Raw genomic sequence first — 6,353 nt, 5'->3', positions numbered from 1 at the left:
GTTCTGTGAGCACAGCATCACACTGGAGAAAATAAAATGCAGTTAAGTCAAAATGGCACGGCTAATGCCCTTTGGGAGCTTGCATTTAAAATGGAAATATAAGCTTACCCCTGAGAAAGGACAAGAGGAAATGGGCTTAGATTTATAGAAAAAGGGGACAAGGCGTTTTTCCTCTGGCTCTTGCCTCCCCTGGCCTATCCAGGAGGTTGCTAACTGCCAGGTGAACAGGAGAAGAGGGTGAAGAAGATGAAGGCATTATTCATGGACGACCATCATCTTATCCTGATGTGGGGAAAAAAAGGACTACACATCTTCCTCATCATTTCTTCTTCATTTAGACTTTTTAAAATTTTAATCTATTTCTTTTTGACGGGGCTGGGTCTTTGTTACTGCGCACAGGCCTTCTCTAGTTGCGGCGAGTGGGGGCTCCTCACTAGCTACAGGGCGTGGTCTTCTCATGGCAGTGGGTTCTCTCGTTGCAGAGCACGGGCCGAGGGCTCTAGCGCTTCAGCAGTTACATCTCACAGACTCTAGAGCACAGGCTTAGTTGGGGCACACACCGATTTAGTTGCTCCGCATGATTAAACTTTTTAAAAATCTTATTGGGGCTGTACCCAGCAAAGTTGAAATGACAAGATCCATTATCCATTACTTTTAAACAAAGTTAGGGAAGTAATTGTTAATAATGGTTGGAAATCTCTGCTGGAAGTCATAACAAGAGCTCCCAAGATACAGTAAAAATTAAGACAGGGGCTTATTTGTTTGGAATAGCATGCCAGAAGTTTTGTAATCTCCTCATTACTGGCTTCAGGGACCTACTCTCATCCTTCATCTCTTCTTATGAAATCATTGAACTAAACCAAACCAAATTGCCTCCAATAAAACTGGCTTGAAATACTCACAAAGTGTCAGAAATCCAAATTATTTAGTATAGAAAAACTTAAAAAAAAACTAGGTGGTGATGTGGAAACATCACCATCTAGATAGAATCTCAGCTCCAAGAATTTTAACTGAAGCTATGGGAACTTAAAGAAGTTTCTCAATTATTTTTTTAAAGTTTCTCCTCACCTAAAAAGAGAGGCCTTATTGGTGAAGATTAAAGATAAGAGATGTGAACCTCTTAAGACTAGTGACATAATAAAGAAAATTAATGAGAAAGAAGAGAAAATTTCTGAGAACAAAGATTTGGGAGAATTAAATAGAACAAAGAAGAAAAAGCAGCCAAGAAGAATAATCAGGGCAGTAGCAGGGAAGGATTGGAGGCAGAGAAGTAAAGAAGGGGAAGGTTGAAGGAAAGCCATAATGAAGAAACATCGAGAATTTCTGGAGAAGTGAAAATCAAGAAAATACCTTTATTATAGATGAGATGTAAATTTCCCAAACATCTTACAGCAAATACTCCTTTTATGTATTTAGTTTATATTTAATGTGAAAGTTTTGTCTCCCCAACCAGGGATCAAGAATAGTATTTAGCATTTATTTATATTTCCATCCACACTCAAGACTGTATTATCACAAAAAAAGGTCTATAATAATTATGCAACAAAAACAGTAGTTGAAAAGGACTTGGAAACACACATGAAATGATGCAGCCTTAGGTGAAGTGCCTATACAGAACAGAAAGGAGACCATGAACACAGATCACTGAGGTTTCTCCAGACAAAGAAATGGGATGGAGAATTCAAGTACAGGTTGGAAATTCAGAGTGTATGCCTAGAGTTTAAGGAAGAGTTTGCAGCTGGGAAATGAAGTATTAACAGTACAGCACTGAGCTGAGTGCGTGAGCCTGGAGTAGACACAGACATCGACTCTGACTTCAGCTGCATGGGCAAGTTTGGAAGAACACTCTTCTAAGTCTCAGTTCCCTTAACTTGAAATCAAGTCTAATCATATCAACCTTAGTAGGAGATGGTGAAGTTAAAAGACTTCTCTGAATGTCAATAACTCCTCCCAGCGCCTGGAACACAGTACAAGCTCTATAGATAACCATCCCTGTCATAATTATTGTTAGCATCACCAGAGTCATTCATCCTCAGTCAAGGATGCAGGGAAGAAATAGAAAAATGGATGTATGATTGGAAAGGGAGCCATAGAGACAGCTCTGTGCCTTAGGAGAAGAGTATAGGGTCTTTGAGCTTCCCTGGTGGCTCAGGTGGTAAAGAATCTGCCAGTAATGTGGGAGACCCAGGTTCTATGAGGCTCCAGTACTTGGCCACCTAATGCAAAGAGATGACTCATTGGAAGAGACCCTGATGCTGGGAAAGATTGAAGGCAGGAGGAAAAGGAGGTGACAGAGGATGAGATGGTTGGATGGCATTACTGATTCAATGGACATGGACTTGGGCAAACTCCAGGAGATGGTAAAGGACAGGGAGGCCTGGGGCTGCAGTCCATGGGGTCACAAAGAGTGGGACATGACTTGGTGACTGAACAACAATAGTAAAGTCATTGTTGCAGAGAAGAGAGTAAGTATGGAGGGAGATTTGGGAGCAGAAGAGAGGACAGATGGCTGCTCACCAAGCTTTGTCCCATGTCCTGTGATGGAAATGGCAACCCACTCCAGTATTATTGCCTGGAGAATCCCATGGACAGAGGAGCCTGGTGGGCTAACGTCCATGGGGTCACAAAATCAGACACGACTGAGCGACTACCACTTTCACCTTCACTTTTTCACTGTGACTCAGAGAGGAGCAAGAAGGTACAAGTGTAGGCATCACAGGGCCCTCGACTGAGCGATATCAGAAACTCTAGGTGATGAGCAACTCGGTAAGACTAGTTCAAGGTACAGAGCCAAGGAGGGCAAGTGCTAATGGCGGATCTGTGAGTTCTGAGCATCAGAGGCAAGAGTATGATGCGGTGGATGCTCAAGATGCAGAGAAGATGGGAAATGTGGTTTTCACTCTGGCTTCATTTGCCCACCCTTTTATAAAGCTTGCGCTAAGAGGGGGGTTTTCTACCCGATGTAGAACATTAGTACAGAGAGCAATCTTAACATAAACTCAATTTTTTATGGATTAGAAACTTGAATTGTCAAAGTACAAATAATAATAATGTAATAATAAATATTTGTATTTCAAGGTGAAATTGAAGATAACTAAGAAATCTAATTTGGGGGCAAAGGGAAGGGAAAAAAATGAAGAGAGGATAGAATTTGATAATATCCTTATGTTTAATTTATAAGACCTCTCCCATAGTCTGCTAAGTGAATGTGCAAATATAATAAATGCACTGTTTTGAATATAGCTTCTTTAGACTGTCACGTTTTTCTTATTTTTTTCTATATGCATTAAAATTTTTATTCACAAATAAAGTTTAAACACTGCATAATAACAGTTTAAATCAAGTTTTAAAAAATCCCTAATTTTCTATTTGTTGCTATAAATTCAGAGATGCAGAGAGCCACAGGAAGTAGTTTGAAAATGGCAAGTTGTTGTGTCACTGTGTATTTAGTATCTTTTTGCACTAATTGAATTATCTGAAAGTATATACATTATTCATTTTCTGGAGACTTGAGCTGATCTATCAACACTGCCTCTTCTGCTGTGACTTTTTAGTGTAAATAAAAGAACCTAGATGCCCACAAACCTGAGCCCCATTTGCATGGAATTTCACATTCACACACATCTCATTATCTTGGGAAAAGGCTTTATCTGAACTCAGCTGCCTTTGTGCCCACATCCCAATTACAATTTTCTACTTGTAATTTCCAATATGCTACTATTATAGTCAAACAAAAGAGAACACTTTAGGCATTTCCAAGAGTTTATAAGCAGCCTCAGATGCACACTACAACCAAGAGACTTTATAATAAAACATGAAGGGTTTTATGAAAAGAATAAATGCTTTTTTTCCCCTTAATTTTGATACACAACTTGTCTTAAACAAGAAGTAGCTTTGAACTCTCAAGTCTATCCCAGCTCAGGGAGCACGGTGGTGCTCAGCCAAGAATTTTGAGGAAGGCAATGGAAAAGGGTATTTTTCTTTCTTGAAAGAATCATTCCCACCATGGAAACCTTCATGCCAGGGAGATTTGGATAGGAACAAACTTTAGACATAAATAAGAAATGTCTTTTTTACCGAGTATCTTTTTGTTTACTCTTACTTCCCTTAATGTTATCCTCCTAGTAGAGACCAAAGAGAGGAAGGGTTTAAGAGAATCTTATGCCCCAGTCGGTTGGGAGTTACTGGTCTAGACTGTGTGGTCCTTGAGGATAGAAGCGTCTTTAGCTCCTCACTCTACTCTTAGTATCGAGTCCAGAGACAGGCATCCAGGAAGTACCCAACACATGTTTTATCTCCAAAAGATGGCAATACACACATCTAGAGAGTGTAACACTCAGGTCTGAGTACCTTTACTGTAAAGGGCCAAATAGTTAATATTTTAGACTTTGTGGCTCAGGTGGTCTCTCTCGTTCCTGTTTAGTGGCTAAGTTGCATCTGACTCTTTGCGACCCTGTGGACTGTAGCCTGCCAGGCTCTTCTGTCCATGGGATTTCCCAGGCAAGAATACTGGAGTGGGTTGACATTTCCTTCAGCACATCTTCCAGACTCAGGGATCAAACCTGAGTCTATTGAATCTCCTGCACTGATAGGTAGATTATTTTCCACTGAGCCAATAGGGAAGTCCTCTTGTACAATATGCAAATAAATGGGTGTGGCAATAAAGCTTTATTTACATAAACCAGGTGAGAGCCAAATTTGGCCTGTGGGCTGTGATTGGAGGGCCTCTAGTTCAGCAGGCAGAAATGATGGTCAGTTAGACCCAGTTCAGTCTAAATGGAGGAGCCAGTTCATAGGTGGTTTAGGATAGAAAGCTTCAAGGTCAGGGGCAGGACTGAAGTCAGAGGGCTAATGCAACAGAGTCCCTTGGAACCTGAAGAGTAGCTCCCAAAGGTTTCTCAGATATTTTCTCTAAAACTCTAGACTCATGGCTGGTAGAGTCTCCTGTCAGGTGTGGCAAGGGTTATCAGTAGGACTCCCACCCTAGGCAAGTTTCACTGAATCTTTTCCCAAACCTTCCTCAGTGACCTGCATGGTTGACTTACCAATTAATTTTTAGATGATAAGAATTTGGAGACTTGAACAAATCCACGATATTGCCACAATCTCCATGACACTAACAAGTTATACTCAATAGTTCTCCCAGGAAAATGAAAAAAGGAATAAGCATGAGCGTGATGGAAAGGAATTCCATTTTATAGCAATGATTATTAATATGTGCTAGAATATGAGCCATGTTAAATGTTGTTGACATTTGTGCTCACATACTTCTCAATACAACTACGAAATAATCATTTCCCTCTTTGGGGGTGAGAAAACAAAGATTCAGAAATGGACGGAGAAGCCTGTGTCCATGGGATTCTCCAGGCAAGAATACTGGAGTGGATTGACATTTCCTTCTCCAGGGGATCTTCCCAACCCAGGGATCTAACCCCTGTTTCCTGCATTTCAGGAGCGACCAGGGGAGACCCTCAGAAATGTTAATTCAAGTAAAACATGGCAGAGCCTTCAATGGTCGCCAGTGACCCCTACCTCCTAGGTCTTCTTGTCTCTCCGATTGGACCTTATTAGGCTCTGGAGCTGTGCTTCCATCTGGCCACCCTGAAGTGTCACTGTCCCCTGTGAGGCCATCTTTGGCTTTCTTCTAACTCCTGTGCTCCCCCTTAGAGATCTTAAACACGTCCAAAGCCACGAGGACCACAGGTATGCCGATGGTGATCAAACCTCGACCACAGCCCGGTTCTTGCCCCAGGCTCCAAGCTCACATTTCACTTTGTCTCCTCCATCAGCGCTGTGGCATTTCGGATGGAATATTTCCAAAGCCAGTCTCATTGTTTTCCACCCACAGCCTACCCCACCTCTAACATTCCCTCCAATAGCCAATGCTATCCCCTTCTACCCGGGAAACCGTGCTAGAAATCTGAGAGCTATCTTCAAATTTTCAATTTCCCCTCCCTCCCACATCCAATCTGAGCCCAGGCCCTGTCAATTATACTCCTGCCACTCTCAAATCTATCCTTTCCTCCCTGTTTCCCATGCGGCTGCAAAATTCTTCATCATCTTTCACCTAGGCTGTTTCAAGTTTTCTAAGTCTTCACAGAGTGAGCATTTCAGAGGGAAATTCATCCACATTTCTCCCTTGCTTGAAACCCTTCAGTGGCCTCTTCATTGTCTCAGCCGGTATTTTTCGAAGATATTTCCACGGCCTTGAACTTGGGGGTCCTAGAACTCTTTATGAGTTTACCTGTTGTATACTTTTTAATAGTAAGCCAAAACATAAATACCAGCATACATATAGGTATATAGTCCAGATAAGAAACGTATATATTCCAAAGAAGCTTAAATACAAGTAT

This window comes from Bubalus kerabau, chromosome 12 (assembly GCF_029407905.1).
Source record: "Bubalus kerabau isolate K-KA32 ecotype Philippines breed swamp buffalo chromosome 12, PCC_UOA_SB_1v2, whole genome shotgun sequence".
NCBI lineage: Eukaryota > Metazoa > Chordata > Mammalia > Artiodactyla > Bovidae > Bubalus > Bubalus kerabau.
Note: the sequence above shows the minus strand (reverse complement) of the source record.